The sequence below is a fragment of the Brachyhypopomus gauderio genome, unplaced genomic scaffold, assembly GCF_052324685.1.
Source record: "Brachyhypopomus gauderio isolate BG-103 unplaced genomic scaffold, BGAUD_0.2 sc698, whole genome shotgun sequence".
NCBI lineage: Eukaryota > Metazoa > Chordata > Actinopteri > Gymnotiformes > Hypopomidae > Brachyhypopomus > Brachyhypopomus gauderio.
The window spans coordinates 22832-35016 of NW_027507518.1; the positions used below are offsets into that span (position 1 = coordinate 22832).

Genomic DNA, 12185 nt, shown 5'->3' on the forward strand with positions numbered 1-12185 from the left:
CTATTTATAACGAGTGCAAAATCTGAACAACAGAAAGGGCTAGTTTTTACACAGAACACATTTAAGCTTGCAAATTGAATGTAAATTGCAAGTCAACTATAAAAGGCTTACAGCACCTGGTATTCCCAGGCGGTCTCCCATCCAAGTACTAACCAGGCCCAAACCTGCTTGGCTTCCGAGGTCAGATGAGATCGGGCGTTATCAGGCTGGTGTGGCCGTAAGCCAGAAAACTTAGCAAATACTACCTATTTATAACGAGTGCAAAATCTGAACAACAGAAAGGGCTAGTTTTTACACAGAACACATTTAAGCTTGCAAATTGAATGTAAATTGCAAGTCAACTATAAAAGGCTTACAGCACCTGGTATTCCCAGGCGGTCTCCCATCCAAGTACTAACCAGGCCCAAACCTGCTTGGCTTCCGAGGTCAGATGAGATCGGGCGTTATCAGGCTGGTGTGGCCGTAAGCCAGAAAACTTAGCAAATACTACCTATTTATAACGAGTGCAAAATCTGAACAACAGAAAGGGCTAGTTTTTACACAGAACACATTTAAGCTTGCAAATTGAATGTAAATTGCAAGTCAACTATAAAAGGCTTACAGCACCTGGTATTCCCAGGCGGTCTCCCATCCAAGTACTAACCAGGCCCAAACCTGCTTGGCTTCCGAGGTCAGATGAGATCGGGCGTTATCAGGCTGGTGTGGCCGTAAGCCAGAAAACTTAGCAAATACTACCTATTTATAACGAGTGCAAAATCTGAACAACAGAAAGGGCTAGTTTTTACACAGAACACATTTAAGCTTGCAAATTGAATGTAAATTGCAAGTCAACTATAAAAGGCTTACAGCACCTGGTATTCCCAGGCGGTCTCCCATCCAAGTACTAACCAGGCCCAAACCTGCTTGGCTTCCGAGGTCAGATGAGATCGGGCGTTATCAGGCTGGTGTGGCCGTAAGCCAGAAAACTTAGCAAATACTACCTATTTATAACGAGTGCAAAATCTGAACAACAGAAAGGGCTAGTTTTTACACAGAACACATTTAAGCTTGCAAATTGAATGTAAATTGCAAGTCAACTATAAAAGGCTTACAGCACCTGGTATTCCCAGGCGGTCTCCCATCCAAGTACTAACCAGGCCCAAACCTGCTTGGCTTCCGAGGTCAGATGAGATCGGGCGTTATCAGGCTGGTGTGGCCGTAAGCCAGAAAACTTAGCAAATACTACCTATTTATAACGAGTGCAAAATCTGAACAACAGAAAGGGCTAGTTTTTACACAGAACACATTTAAGCTTGCAAATTGAATGTAAATTGCAAGTCAACTATAAAAGGCTTACAGCACCTGGTATTCCCAGGCGGTCTCCCATCCAAGTACTAACCAGGCCCAAACCTGCTTGGCTTCCGAGGTCAGATGAGATCGGGCGTTATCAGGCTGGTGTGGCCGTAAGCCAGAAAACTTAGCAAATACTACCTATTTATAACGAGTGCAAAATCTGAACAACAGAAAGGGCTAGTTTTTACACAGAACACATTTAAGCTTGCAAATTGAATGTAAATTGCAAGTCAACTATAAAAGGCTTACAGCACCTGGTATTCCCAGGCGGTCTCCCATCCAAGTACTAACCAGGCCCAAACCTGCTTGGCTTCCGAGGTCAGATGAGATCGGGCGTTATCAGGCTGGTGTGGCCGTAAGCCAGAAAACTTAGCAAATACTACCTATTTATAACGAGTGCAAAATCTGAACAACAGAAAGGGCTAGTTTTTACACAGAACACATTTAAGCTTGCAAATTGAATGTAAATTGCAAGTCAACTATAAAAGGCTTACAGCACCTGGTATTCCCAGGCGGTCTCCCATCCAAGTACTAACCAGGCCCAAACCTGCTTGGCTTCCGAGGTCAGATGAGATCGGGCGTTATCAGGCTGGTGTGGCCGTAAGCCAGAAAACTTAGCAAATACTACCTATTTATAACGAGTGCAAAATCTGAACAACAGAAAGGGCTAGTTTTTACACAGAACACATTTAAGCTTGCAAATTGAATGTAAATTGCAAGTCAACTATAAAAGGCTTACAGCACCTGGTATTCCCAGGCGGTCTCCCATCCAAGTACTAACCAGGCCCAAACCTGCTTGGCTTCCGAGGTCAGATGAGATCGGGCGTTATCAGGCTGGTGTGGCCGTAAGCCAGAAAACTTAGCAAATACTACCTATTTATAACGAGTGCAAAATCTGAACAACAGAAAGGGCTAGTTTTTACACAGAACACATTTAAGCTTGCAAATTGAATGTAAATTGCAAGTCAACTATAAAAGGCTTACAGCACCTGGTATTCCCAGGCGGTCTCCCATCCAAGTACTAACCAGGCCCAAACCTGCTTGGCTTCCGAGGTCAGATGAGATCGGGCGTTATCAGGCTGGTGTGGCCGTAAGCCAGAAAACTTAGCAAATACTACCTATTTATAACGAGTGCAAAATCTGAACAACAGAAAGGGCTAGTTTTTACACAGAACACATTTAAGCTTGCAAATTGAATGTAAATTGCAAGTCAACTATAAAAGGCTTACAGCACCTGGTATTCCCAGGCGGTCTCCCATCCAAGTACTAACCAGGCCCAAACCTGCTTGGCTTCCGAGGTCAGATGAGATCGGGCGTTATCAGGCTGGTGTGGCCGTAAGCCAGAAAACTTAGCAAATACTACCTATTTATAACGAGTGCAAAATCTGAACAACAGAAAGGGCTAGTTTTTACACAGAACACATTTAAGCTTGCAAATTGAATGTAAATTGCAAGTCAACTATAAAAGGCTTACAGCACCTGGTATTCCCAGGCGGTCTCCCATCCAAGTACTAACCAGGCCCAAACCTGCTTGGCTTCCGAGGTCAGATGAGATCGGGGCGTTATCAGGCTGGTGTGGCCGTAAGCCAGAAAACTTAGCAAATACTACCTATTTATAACGAGTGCAAAATCTGAACAACAGAAAGGGCTAGTTTTTACACAGAACACATTTAAGCTTGCAAATTGAATGTAAATTGCAAGTCAACTATAAAAGGCTTACAGCACCTGGTATTCCCAGGCGGTCTCCCATCCAAGTACTAACCAGGCCCAAACCTGCTTGGCTTCCGAGGTCAGATGAGATCGGGCGTTATCAGGCTGGTGTGGCCGTAAGCCAGAAAACTTAGCAAATACTACCTATTTATAACGAGTGCAAAATCTGAACAACAGAAAGGGCTAGTTTTTACACAGAACACATTTAAGCTTGCAAATTGAATGTAAATTGCAAGTCAACTATAAAAGGCTTACAGCACCTGGTATTCCCAGGCGGTCTCCCATCCAAGTACTAACCAGGCCCAAACCTGCTTGGCTTCCGAGGTCAGATGAGATCGGGCGTTATCAGGCTGGTGTGGCCGTAAGCCAGAAAACTTAGCAAATACTACCTATTTATAACGAGTGCAAAATCTGAACAACAGAAAGGGCTAGTTTTTACACAGAACACATTTAAGCTTGCAAATTGAATGTAAATTGCAAGTCAACTATAAAAGGCTTACAGCACCTGGTATTCCCAGGCGGTCTCCCATCCAAGTACTAACCAGGCCCAAACCTGCTTGGCTTCCGAGGTCAGATGAGATCGGGCGTTATCAGGCTGGTGTGGCCGTAAGCCAGAAAACTTAGCAAATACTACCTATTTATAACGAGTGCAAAATCTGAACAACAGAAAGGGCTAGTTTTTACACAGAACACATTTAAGCTTGCAAATTGAATGTAAATTGCAAGTCAACTATAAAAGGCTTACAGCACCTGGTATTCCCAGGCGGTCTCCCATCCAAGTACTAACCAGGCCCAAACCTGCTTGGCTTCCGAGGTCAGATGAGATCGGGCGTTATCAGGCTGGTGTGGCCGTAAGCCAGAAAACTTAGCAAATACTACCTATTTATAACGAGTGCAAAATCTGAACAACAGAAAGGGCTAGTTTTTACACAGAACACATTTAAGCTTGCAAATTGAATGTAAATTGCAAGTCAACTATAAAAGGCTTACAGCACCTGGTATTCCCAGGCGGTCTCCCATCCAAGTACTAACCAGGCCCAAACCTGCTTGGCTTCCGAGGTCAGATGAGATCGGGCGTTATCAGGCTGGTGTGGCCGTAAGCCAGAAAACTTAGCAAATACTACCTATTTATAACGAGTGCAAAATCTGAACAACAGAAAGGGCTAGTTTTTACACAGAACACATTTAAGCTTGCAAATTGAATGTAAATTGCAAGTCAACTATAAAAGGCTTACAGCACCTGGTATTCCCAGGCGGTCTCCCATCCAAGTACTAACCAGGCCCAAACCTGCTTGGCTTCCGAGGTCAGATGAGATCGGGCGTTATCAGGCTGGTGTGGCCGTAAGCCAGAAAACTTAGCAAATACTACCTATTTATAACGAGTGCAAAATCTGAACAACAGAAAGGGCTAGTTTTTACACAGAACACATTTAAGCTTGCAAATTGAATGTAAATTGCAAGTCAACTATAAAAGGCTTACAGCACCTGGTATTCCCAGGCGGTCTCCCATCCAAGTACTAACCAGGCCCAAACCTGCTTGGCTTCCGAGGTCAGATGAGATCGGGCGTTATCAGGCTGGTGTGGCCGTAAGCCAGAAAACTTAGCAAATACTACCTATTTATAACGAGTGCAAAATCTGAACAACAGAAAGGGCTAGTTTTTACACAGAACACATTTAAGCTTGCAAATTGAATGTAAATTGCAAGTCAACTATAAAAGGCTTACAGCACCTGGTATTCCCAGGCGGTCTCCCATCCAAGTACTAACCAGGCCCAAACCTGCTTGGCTTCCGAGGTCAGATGAGATCGGGCGTTATCAGGCTGGTGTGGCCGTAAGCCAGAAAACTTAGCAAATACTACCTATTTATAACGAGTGCAAAATCTGAACAACAGAAAGGGCTAGTTTTTACACAGAACACATTTAAGCTTGCAAATTGAATGTAAATTGCAAGTCAACTATAAAAGGCTTACAGCACCTGGTATTCCCAGGCGGTCTCCCATCCAAGTACTAACCAGGCCCAAACCTGCTTGGCTTCCGAGGTCAGATGAGATCGGGCGTTATCAGGCTGGTGTGGCCGTAAGCCAGAAAACTTAGCAAATACTACCTATTTATAACGAGTGCAAAATCTGAACAACAGAAAGGGCTAGTTTTTACACAGAACACATTTAAGCTTGCAAATTGAATGTAAATTGCAAGTCAACTATAAAAGGCTTACAGCACCTGGTATTCCCAGGCGGTCTCCCATCCAAGTACTAACCAGGCCCAAACCTGCTTGGCTTCCGAGGTCAGATGAGATCGGGCGTTATCAGGCTGGTGTGGCCGTAAGCCAGAAAACTTAGCAAATACTACCTATTTATAACGAGTGCAAAATCTGAACAACAGAAAGGGCTAGTTTTTACACAGAACACATTTAAGCTTGCAAATTGAATGTAAATTGCAAGTCAACTATAAAAGGCTTACAGCACCTGGTATTCCCAGGGCGGTCTCCCATCCAAGTACTAACCAGGCCCAAACCTGCTTGGCTTCCGAGGTCAGATGAGATCGGGCGTTATCAGGCTGGTGTGGCCGTAAGCCAGAAAACTTAGCAAATACTACCTATTTATAACGAGTGCAAAATCTGAACAACAGAAAGGGCTAGTTTTTACACAGAACACATTTAAGCTTGCAATTGAATGTAAATTGCAAGTCAACTATAAAAGGCTTACAGCACCTGGTATTCCCAGGCGGTCTCCCATCCAAGTACTAACCAGGCCCAAACCTGCTTGGCTTCCGAGGTCAGATGAGATCGGGCGTTATCAGGCTGGTGTGGCCGTAAGCCAGAAAACTTAGCAAATACTACCTATTTATAACGAGTGCAAAATCTGAACAACAGAAAGGGCTAGTTTTTACACAGAACACATTTAAGCTTGCAAATTGAATGTAAATTGCAAGTCAACTATAAAAGGCTTACAGCACCTGGTATTCCCAGGCGGTCTCCCCATCCAAGTACTAACCAGGCCCAAACCTGCTTGGCTTCCGAGGTCAGATGAGATCGGGCGTTATCAGGCTGGTGTGGCCGTAAGCCAGAAAACTTAGCAAATACTACCTATTTATAACGAGTGCAAAATCTGAACAACAGAAAGGGCTAGTTTTTACACAGAACACATTTAAGCTTGCAAATTGAATGTAAATTGCAAGTCAACTATAAAAGGCTTACAGCACCTGGTATTCCCAGGCGGTCTCCCATCCAAGTACTAACCAGGCCCAAACCTGCTTGGCTTCCGAGGTCAGATGAGATCGGGCGTTATCAGGCTGGTGTGGCCGTAAGCCAGAAAACTTAGCAAATACTACCTATTTATAACGAGTGCAAAATCTGAACAACAGAAAGGGCTAGTTTTTACACAGAACACATTTAAGCTTGCAAATTGAATGTAAATTGCAAGTCAACTATAAAAGGCTTACAGCACCTGGTATCCCAGGCGGTCTCCCATCCAAGTACTAACCAGGCCCAAACCTGCTTGGCTTCCGAGGTCAGATGAGATCGGGCGTTATCAGGCTGGTGTGGCCGTAAGCCAGAAAACTTAGCAAATACTACCTATTTATAACGAGTGCAAAATCTGAACAACAGAAAGGGCTAGTTTTTACACAGAACACATTTAAGCTTGCAAATTGAATGTAAATTGCAAGTCAACTATAAAAGGCTTACAGCACCTGGTATTCCCAGGCGGTCTCCCCATCCAAGTACTAACCAGGCCCAAACCTGCTTGGCTTCCGAGGTCAGATGAGATCGGGCGTTATCAGCGTGGTGTGGCCGTAAGCCAGAAAACTTAGCAAATACTACCTATTTATAACGAGTGCAAAAATCTGAACAACAGAAAGGGCTAGTTTTTACACAGAACACATTTAAGCTTGCAAATTGAATGTAAATTGCAAGTCAACTATAAAGGCTTACAGCACTGGTATTCCCAGGCGGTCTCCCATCCAAGTAACTAACCAGGCCCAAACCTGCTTGGCTTCCGAGGTCAGATGAGATCGGGCGTTATCAGGCTGGTGTGGCCGTAAGCCAGAAAACTTAGCAAATACTACCTATTTATAACGAGTGCAAAATCTGAACAACAGAAAGGGCTAGTTTTTACACAGAACACATTTAAGCTTGCAAATTGAATGTAAATTGCAAGTCAACTATAAAGGCTTACAGCACCTGGTATTCCCCAGGCGGTCTCCCATCCAAGTACTAACCAGGCCCAAACCTGCTTGGCTTCCGAGGTCAGATGAGATCGGGCGTTATCAGGCTGGTGTGGCCGTAAGCCAGAAAACCTTAGCAAATACTACCTATTTATAACGAGTGCAAAATCTGAACAACAGAAAGGGCTAGTTTTTACACAGAACACATTTAAGCTTGCAAATTGAATGTAAATTGCAAGTCAACTATAAAAGGCTTACAGCACCTGGTATTCCCAGGCGGTCTCCCATCCAAGTACTAACCAGGCCCAAACCTGCTTGGCTTCCGAGGTCAGATGAGATCGGGCGTTATCAGGCTGGTGTGGCCGTAAGCCAGAAAACTTAGCAAATACTACCTATTTATAACGAGTGCAAAATCTGAACAACAGAAAGGGCTAGTTTTTACACAGAACACATTTAAGCTTGCAATTGAATGTAAATTGCAAGTCAACTATAAAAGGCTTACAGCACCTGGTATTCCCAGGCGGTCTCCCATCCAAGTACTAACCAGGCCCAAACCTGCTTGGCTTCCGAGGTCAGATGAGATCGGGCGTTATCAGGCTGGTGTGGCCGTAAGCCAGAAAACTTAGCAAATACTACCTATTTATAACGAGTGCAAAATCTGAACAACAGAAAGGGCTAGTTTTTACACAGAACACATTTCAGCTTGCAAATTGAATGTAAATTGCAAGTCAACTATAAAAGGCTTACAGCACCTGGTATTCCCAGGCGGTCTCCCATCCAAGTACTAACCAGGCCCAAACCTGCTTGGCTTCCGAGGTCAGATGAGATCGGGCGTTATCAGGCTGGTGTGGCCGTAAGCCAGAAAACTTAGCAAATACTACCTATTTATAACGAGTGCAAATCTGAACAACAGAAAGGGCTAGTTTTTACACAGAACACATTTAAGCTTGCAAATTGAATGTAAATTGCAAGTCAACTATAAAAGGCTTACAGCACCTGGTATTCCCAGGCGGTCTCCATCCAAGTACTAACCGAGGCCCAAACCTGCTTGGCTTCCGAGGTCAGATGAGATCGGGCGTTATCAGGCTGGTGTGGCCGTAAGCCAGAAAACTTAGCAAATACTACCTATTTATAACGAGTGCAAAATCTGAACAACAGAAAGGGCTAGTTTTTACACAGAACACATTTAAGCTTGCAAATTGAATGTAAATTGCAAGTCAACTATAAAAGGCTTACAGCACCTGGTATTCCCAGGCGGTCTCCCAATCCAAGTACTAACCAGGCCCAAACCTGCTTGGCTTCCGAGGGTCAGATGAGATCGGGCGTTATCAGGCGGTGGTGGCCGTAAGCCAGAACACTTAGCAAATACTACCTATTTATAACGAGTGCAAAATCTGAACAACAGAAAGGGCTAGTTTTTACACAGAACACATTTAAGCTTGCAAATTGAATGTAAATTGCAAGTCAACTATAAAAGGCTTACAGCACCTGGTATTCCCAGGCGGTCTCCCATCCAAGTACTAACCAGGCCCAAACCTGCTTGGCTTCCGAGGTCAGATGAGATCGGGCGTTATCAGGCTGGTGTGGCCGTAAGCCAGAAAACTTAGCAAATACTACCTATTTATAACGAGTGCAAAATCTGAACAACAGAAAGGGCTAGTTTTTACACAGAACACATTTCAGCTTGCAAATTGAATGTAAATTGCAAGTCAACTATAAAAGGCTTACAGCACCTGGTATTCCCAGGCGGTCTCCCATCCAAGTACTAACCAGGCCCAAACCTGCTTGGCTTCCGAGGTCAGATGAGATCGGGCGTTATCAGGCTGGTGTGGCCGTAAGCCAGAAAACTTAGCAAATACTACCTATTTATAACGAGTGCAAAATCTGAACAACAGAAAGGGCTAGTTTTTACACAGAACACATTTAAGCTTGCAAATTGAATGTAAATTGCAAGTCAACTATAAAAGGCTTACAGCACCTGGTATTCCCAGGCGGTCTCCCATCCAAGTACTAACCAGGCCCAAACCTGCTTGGCTTCCGAGGTCAGATGAGATCGGGCGTTATCAGGCTGGTGTGGCCGTAAGCCAGAAAACTTAGCAAATACTACCTATTTATAACGAGTGCAAAATCTGAACAACAGAAAGGGCTAGTTTTTACACAGAACACATTTAAGCTTGCAAATTGAATGTAAATTGCAAGTCAACTATAAAAGGCTTACAGCACCTGGTATTCCCAGGCGGTCTCCCATCCAAGTACTAACCAGGCCCAAACCTGGCTTGGCTTCCGAGGTCAGATGAGATCGGGCGTTATCAGGCTGGTGTGGCCGTAAGCCAGAAAACTTAGCAAATACTACCTATTTATAACGAGTGCAAAATCTGAACAACAGAAAGGGCTAGTTTTTTACACAGAACACATTTAAGCTTGCAAATTGAATGTAAATTGCAAGTCAACTATAAAAGGCTTACAGCACCTGGTATTCCCAGGCGGTCTCCCATCCAAGTACTAACCAGGCCCAAACCTGCTTGGCTTCCGAGGTCAGATGAGATCGGGCGTTATCAGGCTGGTGTGGCCGTAAGCCAGAAAACTTAGCAAATACTACCTATTTATAACGAGTGCAAAATCTGAACAACAGAAAGGGCTAGTTTTTACACAGAACACATTTAAGCTTGCAAATTGAATGTAAATTGCAAGTCAACTATAAAAGGCTTACAGCACCTGGTATTCCCAGGCGGTCTCCCATCCAAGTACTAACCAGGCCCAAACCTGCTTGGCTTCCGAGGTCAGATGAGATCGGGCGTTATCAGGCTGGTGTGGCCGTAAGCCAGAAAACTTAGCAAATACTACCTATTTATAACGAGTGCAAAATCTGAACAACAGAAAGGGCTAGTTTTTACACAGAACACATTTAAGCTTGCAAATTGAATGTAAATTGCAAGTCAACTATAAAAGGCTTACAGCACCTGGTATTCCCAGGCGGTCTCCCATCCAAGTACTAACCAGGCCCAAACCTGCTTGGCTTCCGAGGTCAGATGAGATCGGGCGTTATCAGGCTGGTGTGGCCGTAAGCCAGAAAACTTAGCAAATACTACCTATTTATAACGAGTGCAAAATCTGAACAACAGAAAGGGCTAGTTTTTACACAGAACACATTTAAGCTTGCAAATTGAATGTAAATTGCAAGTCAACTATAAAAGGCTTACAGCACCTGGTATTCCCAGGCGGTCTCCCATCCAAGTACTAACCAGGCCCAAACCTGCTTGGCTTCCGAGGTCAGATGAGATCGGGCGTTATCAGGCTGGTGTGGCCGTAAGCCAGAAAACTTAGCAAATACTACCTATTTATAACGAGTGCAAAATCTGAACAACAGAAAGGGCTAGTTTTTACACAGAACACATTTAAGCTTGCAAATTGAATGTAAATTGCAAGTCAACTATAAAAGGCTTACAGCACCTGGTATTCCCAGGCGGTCTCCCATCCAAGTACTAACCAGGCCCAAACCTGCTTGGCTTCCGAGGTCAGATGAGATCGGGCGTTATCAGGCTGGTGTGGCCGTAAGCCAGAAAACTTAGCAAATACTACCTATTTATAACGAGTGCAAAATCTGAACAACAGAAAGGGCTAGTTTTTACACAGAACACATTTAAGCTTGCAAATTGAATGTAAATTGCAAGTCAACTATAAAAGGCTTACAGCACCTGGTATTCCCAGGCGGTCTCCCATCCAAGTACTAACCAGGCCCAAACCTGCTTGGCTTCCGAGGTCAGATGAGATCGGGCGTTATCAGGCTGGTGTGGCCGTAAGCCAGAAAACTTAGCAAATACTACCTATTTATAACGAGTGCAAAATCTGAACAACAGAAAGGGCTAGTTTTTACACAGAACACATTTAAGCTTGCAAATTGAATGTAAATTGCAAGTCAACTATAAAAGGCTTACAGCACCTGGTATTCCCAGGCGGTCTCCCATCCAAGTACTAACCAGGCCCAAACCTGCTTGGCTTCCGAGGTCAGATGAGATCGGGCGTTATCAGGCTGGTGTGGCCGTAAGCCAGAAAACTTAGCAAATACTACCTATTTATAACGAGTGCAAAATCTGAACAACAGAAAGGGCTAGTTTTTACACAGAACACATTTAAGCTTGCAAATTGAATGTAAATTGCAAGTCAACTATAAAAGGCTTACAGCACCTGGTATTCCCAGGCGGTCTCTCCATCCAAGTACTAACCAGGCCCAAACCTGCTTGGCTTCCGAGGTCAGATGAGATCGGGCGTTATCAGGCTGGTGTGGCCGTAAGCCAGAAAACTTAGCAAATACTACCTATTTATAACGAGTGCAAAATCTGAACAACAGAAAGGGCTAGTTTTTACACAGAACACATTTAAGCTTGCAAATTGAATGTAAATTGCAAGTCAACTATAAAAGGCTTACAGCACCTGGTATTCCCAGGCGGTCTCCCATCCAAGTACTAACCAGGCCCAAACCTGCTTGGCTTCCGAGGTCAGATGAGATCGGGCGTTATCAGGCTGGTGTGGCCGTAAGCCAGAAAACTTAGCAAATACTACCTATTTATAACGAGTGCAAAATCTGAACAACAGAAAGGGCTAGTTTTTACACAGAACACATTTAAGCTTGCAAATTGAATGTAAATTGCAAGTCAACTATAAAAGGCTTACAGCACCTGGTATTCCCAGGCGGTCTCCCATCCAAGTACTAACCAGGCCCAAACCTGCTTGGCTTCCGAGGTCAGATGAGATCGGGCGTTATCAGGCTGGTGTGGCCGTAAGCCAGAAAACTTAGCAAATACTACCTATTTATAACGAGTGCAAAATCTGAACAACAGAAAGGGCTAGTTTTTACACAGAACACATTTAAGCTTGCAAATTGAATGTAAATTGCAAGTCAACTATAAAAGGCTTACAGCACCTGGTATTCCCAGGCGGTCTCCCATCCAAGTACTAACCAGGCCCAAACCTGCTTGGCT

The 12185-nt window shown here is 44.1% G+C and overlaps 47 non-coding genes and 2 pseudogenes across 47 annotated transcripts; all 49 read right to left on the reverse strand.

The window, feature by feature from the left end:
• Window positions 1–104: 104 nt before the first annotated feature.
• Window positions 105–223, reverse strand: LOC143507534 (5S ribosomal RNA). Its single transcript, XR_013128791.1, has one exon. It is a non-coding gene; the product is annotated as a 5S ribosomal RNA (ribosomal RNA).
• A 126-nt stretch (window positions 224–349) lies between these two features.
• Window positions 350–468, reverse strand: LOC143507536 (5S ribosomal RNA). Its single transcript, XR_013128793.1, has one exon. It is a non-coding gene; the product is annotated as a 5S ribosomal RNA (ribosomal RNA).
• A 126-nt stretch (window positions 469–594) lies between these two features.
• Window positions 595–713, reverse strand: LOC143507537 (5S ribosomal RNA). Its single transcript, XR_013128794.1, has one exon. It is a non-coding gene; the product is annotated as a 5S ribosomal RNA (ribosomal RNA).
• Window positions 714–839: 126 nt separating this feature from the next.
• Window positions 840–958, reverse strand: LOC143507538 (5S ribosomal RNA). Its single transcript, XR_013128795.1, has one exon. It is a non-coding gene; the product is annotated as a 5S ribosomal RNA (ribosomal RNA).
• A 126-nt stretch (window positions 959–1084) lies between these two features.
• On the reverse strand, window positions 1085–1203 carry LOC143507539 (5S ribosomal RNA). Its single transcript, XR_013128796.1, has one exon. It is a non-coding gene; the product is annotated as a 5S ribosomal RNA (ribosomal RNA).
• A 126-nt stretch (window positions 1204–1329) lies between these two features.
• Window positions 1330–1448, reverse strand: LOC143507540 (5S ribosomal RNA). Its single transcript, XR_013128797.1, has one exon. It is a non-coding gene; the product is annotated as a 5S ribosomal RNA (ribosomal RNA).
• A 126-nt stretch (window positions 1449–1574) lies between these two features.
• LOC143507541 (5S ribosomal RNA) lies at window positions 1575–1693 on the reverse strand. The gene has a single exon (XR_013128798.1). It is a non-coding gene; the product is annotated as a 5S ribosomal RNA (ribosomal RNA).
• Window positions 1694–1819: 126 nt separating this feature from the next.
• Window positions 1820–1938, reverse strand: LOC143507542 (5S ribosomal RNA). Its single transcript, XR_013128799.1, has one exon. It is a non-coding gene; the product is annotated as a 5S ribosomal RNA (ribosomal RNA).
• A 126-nt stretch (window positions 1939–2064) lies between these two features.
• Window positions 2065–2183, reverse strand: LOC143507543 (5S ribosomal RNA). Its single transcript, XR_013128800.1, has one exon. It is a non-coding gene; the product is annotated as a 5S ribosomal RNA (ribosomal RNA).
• Window positions 2184–2309: 126 nt separating this feature from the next.
• On the reverse strand, window positions 2310–2428 carry LOC143507544 (5S ribosomal RNA). Its single transcript, XR_013128801.1, has one exon. It is a non-coding gene; the product is annotated as a 5S ribosomal RNA (ribosomal RNA).
• A 126-nt stretch (window positions 2429–2554) lies between these two features.
• On the reverse strand, window positions 2555–2673 carry LOC143507545 (5S ribosomal RNA). Its single transcript, XR_013128802.1, has one exon. It is a non-coding gene; the product is annotated as a 5S ribosomal RNA (ribosomal RNA).
• Window positions 2674–2799: 126 nt separating this feature from the next.
• On the reverse strand, window positions 2800–2919 carry LOC143507579 (5S ribosomal RNA). The gene has a single exon (XR_013128837.1). It is a non-coding gene; the product is annotated as a 5S ribosomal RNA (ribosomal RNA).
• Window positions 2920–3045: 126 nt separating this feature from the next.
• Window positions 3046–3164, reverse strand: LOC143507547 (5S ribosomal RNA). The gene has a single exon (XR_013128804.1). It is a non-coding gene; the product is annotated as a 5S ribosomal RNA (ribosomal RNA).
• A 126-nt stretch (window positions 3165–3290) lies between these two features.
• On the reverse strand, window positions 3291–3409 carry LOC143507548 (5S ribosomal RNA). The gene has a single exon (XR_013128805.1). It is a non-coding gene; the product is annotated as a 5S ribosomal RNA (ribosomal RNA).
• A 126-nt stretch (window positions 3410–3535) lies between these two features.
• On the reverse strand, window positions 3536–3654 carry LOC143507549 (5S ribosomal RNA). The gene has a single exon (XR_013128806.1). It is a non-coding gene; the product is annotated as a 5S ribosomal RNA (ribosomal RNA).
• Window positions 3655–3780: 126 nt separating this feature from the next.
• LOC143507550 (5S ribosomal RNA) lies at window positions 3781–3899 on the reverse strand. Its single transcript, XR_013128807.1, has one exon. It is a non-coding gene; the product is annotated as a 5S ribosomal RNA (ribosomal RNA).
• Window positions 3900–4025: 126 nt separating this feature from the next.
• Window positions 4026–4144, reverse strand: LOC143507551 (5S ribosomal RNA). The gene has a single exon (XR_013128808.1). It is a non-coding gene; the product is annotated as a 5S ribosomal RNA (ribosomal RNA).
• Window positions 4145–4270: 126 nt separating this feature from the next.
• LOC143507552 (5S ribosomal RNA) lies at window positions 4271–4389 on the reverse strand. Its single transcript, XR_013128809.1, has one exon. It is a non-coding gene; the product is annotated as a 5S ribosomal RNA (ribosomal RNA).
• Window positions 4390–4515: 126 nt separating this feature from the next.
• Window positions 4516–4634, reverse strand: LOC143507553 (5S ribosomal RNA). The gene has a single exon (XR_013128810.1). It is a non-coding gene; the product is annotated as a 5S ribosomal RNA (ribosomal RNA).
• A 126-nt stretch (window positions 4635–4760) lies between these two features.
• Window positions 4761–4879, reverse strand: LOC143507554 (5S ribosomal RNA). Its single transcript, XR_013128811.1, has one exon. It is a non-coding gene; the product is annotated as a 5S ribosomal RNA (ribosomal RNA).
• Window positions 4880–5005: 126 nt separating this feature from the next.
• Window positions 5006–5124, reverse strand: LOC143507555 (5S ribosomal RNA). The gene has a single exon (XR_013128812.1). It is a non-coding gene; the product is annotated as a 5S ribosomal RNA (ribosomal RNA).
• A 126-nt stretch (window positions 5125–5250) lies between these two features.
• On the reverse strand, window positions 5251–5369 carry LOC143507556 (5S ribosomal RNA). Its single transcript, XR_013128813.1, has one exon. It is a non-coding gene; the product is annotated as a 5S ribosomal RNA (ribosomal RNA).
• A 126-nt stretch (window positions 5370–5495) lies between these two features.
• LOC143507583 (5S ribosomal RNA) lies at window positions 5496–5615 on the reverse strand. Its single transcript, XR_013128841.1, has one exon. It is a non-coding gene; the product is annotated as a 5S ribosomal RNA (ribosomal RNA).
• Window positions 5616–5740: 125 nt separating this feature from the next.
• On the reverse strand, window positions 5741–5859 carry LOC143507558 (5S ribosomal RNA). The gene has a single exon (XR_013128815.1). It is a non-coding gene; the product is annotated as a 5S ribosomal RNA (ribosomal RNA).
• A 126-nt stretch (window positions 5860–5985) lies between these two features.
• LOC143507587 (5S ribosomal RNA) lies at window positions 5986–6105 on the reverse strand. Its single transcript, XR_013128845.1, has one exon. It is a non-coding gene; the product is annotated as a 5S ribosomal RNA (ribosomal RNA).
• A 126-nt stretch (window positions 6106–6231) lies between these two features.
• LOC143507559 (5S ribosomal RNA) lies at window positions 6232–6350 on the reverse strand. The gene has a single exon (XR_013128816.1). It is a non-coding gene; the product is annotated as a 5S ribosomal RNA (ribosomal RNA).
• A 126-nt stretch (window positions 6351–6476) lies between these two features.
• On the reverse strand, window positions 6477–6594 carry LOC143507585 (5S ribosomal RNA). The gene has a single exon (XR_013128843.1). It is a non-coding gene; the product is annotated as a 5S ribosomal RNA (ribosomal RNA).
• A 126-nt stretch (window positions 6595–6720) lies between these two features.
• Window positions 6721–6840, reverse strand: LOC143507594 (5S ribosomal RNA). Its single transcript, XR_013128852.1, has one exon. It is a non-coding gene; the product is annotated as a 5S ribosomal RNA (ribosomal RNA).
• A 126-nt stretch (window positions 6841–6966) lies between these two features.
• LOC143507596 (5S ribosomal RNA) lies at window positions 6967–7085 on the reverse strand (annotated as a pseudogene).
• A 125-nt stretch (window positions 7086–7210) lies between these two features.
• Window positions 7211–7330, reverse strand: LOC143507584 (5S ribosomal RNA). Its single transcript, XR_013128842.1, has one exon. It is a non-coding gene; the product is annotated as a 5S ribosomal RNA (ribosomal RNA).
• Window positions 7331–7457: 127 nt separating this feature from the next.
• Window positions 7458–7576, reverse strand: LOC143507560 (5S ribosomal RNA). The gene has a single exon (XR_013128817.1). It is a non-coding gene; the product is annotated as a 5S ribosomal RNA (ribosomal RNA).
• A 125-nt stretch (window positions 7577–7701) lies between these two features.
• On the reverse strand, window positions 7702–7820 carry LOC143507561 (5S ribosomal RNA). Its single transcript, XR_013128818.1, has one exon. It is a non-coding gene; the product is annotated as a 5S ribosomal RNA (ribosomal RNA).
• Window positions 7821–7946: 126 nt separating this feature from the next.
• LOC143507562 (5S ribosomal RNA) lies at window positions 7947–8065 on the reverse strand. The gene has a single exon (XR_013128819.1). It is a non-coding gene; the product is annotated as a 5S ribosomal RNA (ribosomal RNA).
• Window positions 8066–8190: 125 nt separating this feature from the next.
• LOC143507595 (5S ribosomal RNA) lies at window positions 8191–8309 on the reverse strand. The gene has a single exon (XR_013128853.1). It is a non-coding gene; the product is annotated as a 5S ribosomal RNA (ribosomal RNA).
• A 126-nt stretch (window positions 8310–8435) lies between these two features.
• LOC143507598 (5S ribosomal RNA) lies at window positions 8436–8556 on the reverse strand (annotated as a pseudogene).
• Window positions 8557–8682: 126 nt separating this feature from the next.
• Window positions 8683–8801, reverse strand: LOC143507563 (5S ribosomal RNA). The gene has a single exon (XR_013128820.1). It is a non-coding gene; the product is annotated as a 5S ribosomal RNA (ribosomal RNA).
• A 126-nt stretch (window positions 8802–8927) lies between these two features.
• On the reverse strand, window positions 8928–9046 carry LOC143507564 (5S ribosomal RNA). Its single transcript, XR_013128821.1, has one exon. It is a non-coding gene; the product is annotated as a 5S ribosomal RNA (ribosomal RNA).
• Window positions 9047–9172: 126 nt separating this feature from the next.
• Window positions 9173–9291, reverse strand: LOC143507565 (5S ribosomal RNA). The gene has a single exon (XR_013128822.1). It is a non-coding gene; the product is annotated as a 5S ribosomal RNA (ribosomal RNA).
• Window positions 9292–9417: 126 nt separating this feature from the next.
• On the reverse strand, window positions 9418–9537 carry LOC143507586 (5S ribosomal RNA). The gene has a single exon (XR_013128844.1). It is a non-coding gene; the product is annotated as a 5S ribosomal RNA (ribosomal RNA).
• A 127-nt stretch (window positions 9538–9664) lies between these two features.
• Window positions 9665–9783, reverse strand: LOC143507566 (5S ribosomal RNA). The gene has a single exon (XR_013128823.1). It is a non-coding gene; the product is annotated as a 5S ribosomal RNA (ribosomal RNA).
• Window positions 9784–9909: 126 nt separating this feature from the next.
• Window positions 9910–10028, reverse strand: LOC143507567 (5S ribosomal RNA). The gene has a single exon (XR_013128824.1). It is a non-coding gene; the product is annotated as a 5S ribosomal RNA (ribosomal RNA).
• A 126-nt stretch (window positions 10029–10154) lies between these two features.
• LOC143507570 (5S ribosomal RNA) lies at window positions 10155–10273 on the reverse strand. Its single transcript, XR_013128826.1, has one exon. It is a non-coding gene; the product is annotated as a 5S ribosomal RNA (ribosomal RNA).
• A 126-nt stretch (window positions 10274–10399) lies between these two features.
• On the reverse strand, window positions 10400–10518 carry LOC143507571 (5S ribosomal RNA). Its single transcript, XR_013128827.1, has one exon. It is a non-coding gene; the product is annotated as a 5S ribosomal RNA (ribosomal RNA).
• Window positions 10519–10644: 126 nt separating this feature from the next.
• Window positions 10645–10763, reverse strand: LOC143507572 (5S ribosomal RNA). Its single transcript, XR_013128828.1, has one exon. It is a non-coding gene; the product is annotated as a 5S ribosomal RNA (ribosomal RNA).
• A 126-nt stretch (window positions 10764–10889) lies between these two features.
• LOC143507573 (5S ribosomal RNA) lies at window positions 10890–11008 on the reverse strand. Its single transcript, XR_013128829.1, has one exon. It is a non-coding gene; the product is annotated as a 5S ribosomal RNA (ribosomal RNA).
• Window positions 11009–11134: 126 nt separating this feature from the next.
• On the reverse strand, window positions 11135–11253 carry LOC143507574 (5S ribosomal RNA). Its single transcript, XR_013128831.1, has one exon. It is a non-coding gene; the product is annotated as a 5S ribosomal RNA (ribosomal RNA).
• Window positions 11254–11379: 126 nt separating this feature from the next.
• LOC143507590 (5S ribosomal RNA) lies at window positions 11380–11499 on the reverse strand. Its single transcript, XR_013128848.1, has one exon. It is a non-coding gene; the product is annotated as a 5S ribosomal RNA (ribosomal RNA).
• Window positions 11500–11625: 126 nt separating this feature from the next.
• On the reverse strand, window positions 11626–11744 carry LOC143507575 (5S ribosomal RNA). Its single transcript, XR_013128832.1, has one exon. It is a non-coding gene; the product is annotated as a 5S ribosomal RNA (ribosomal RNA).
• A 126-nt stretch (window positions 11745–11870) lies between these two features.
• LOC143507576 (5S ribosomal RNA) lies at window positions 11871–11989 on the reverse strand. The gene has a single exon (XR_013128833.1). It is a non-coding gene; the product is annotated as a 5S ribosomal RNA (ribosomal RNA).
• Window positions 11990–12185: the final 196 nt, after the last annotated feature.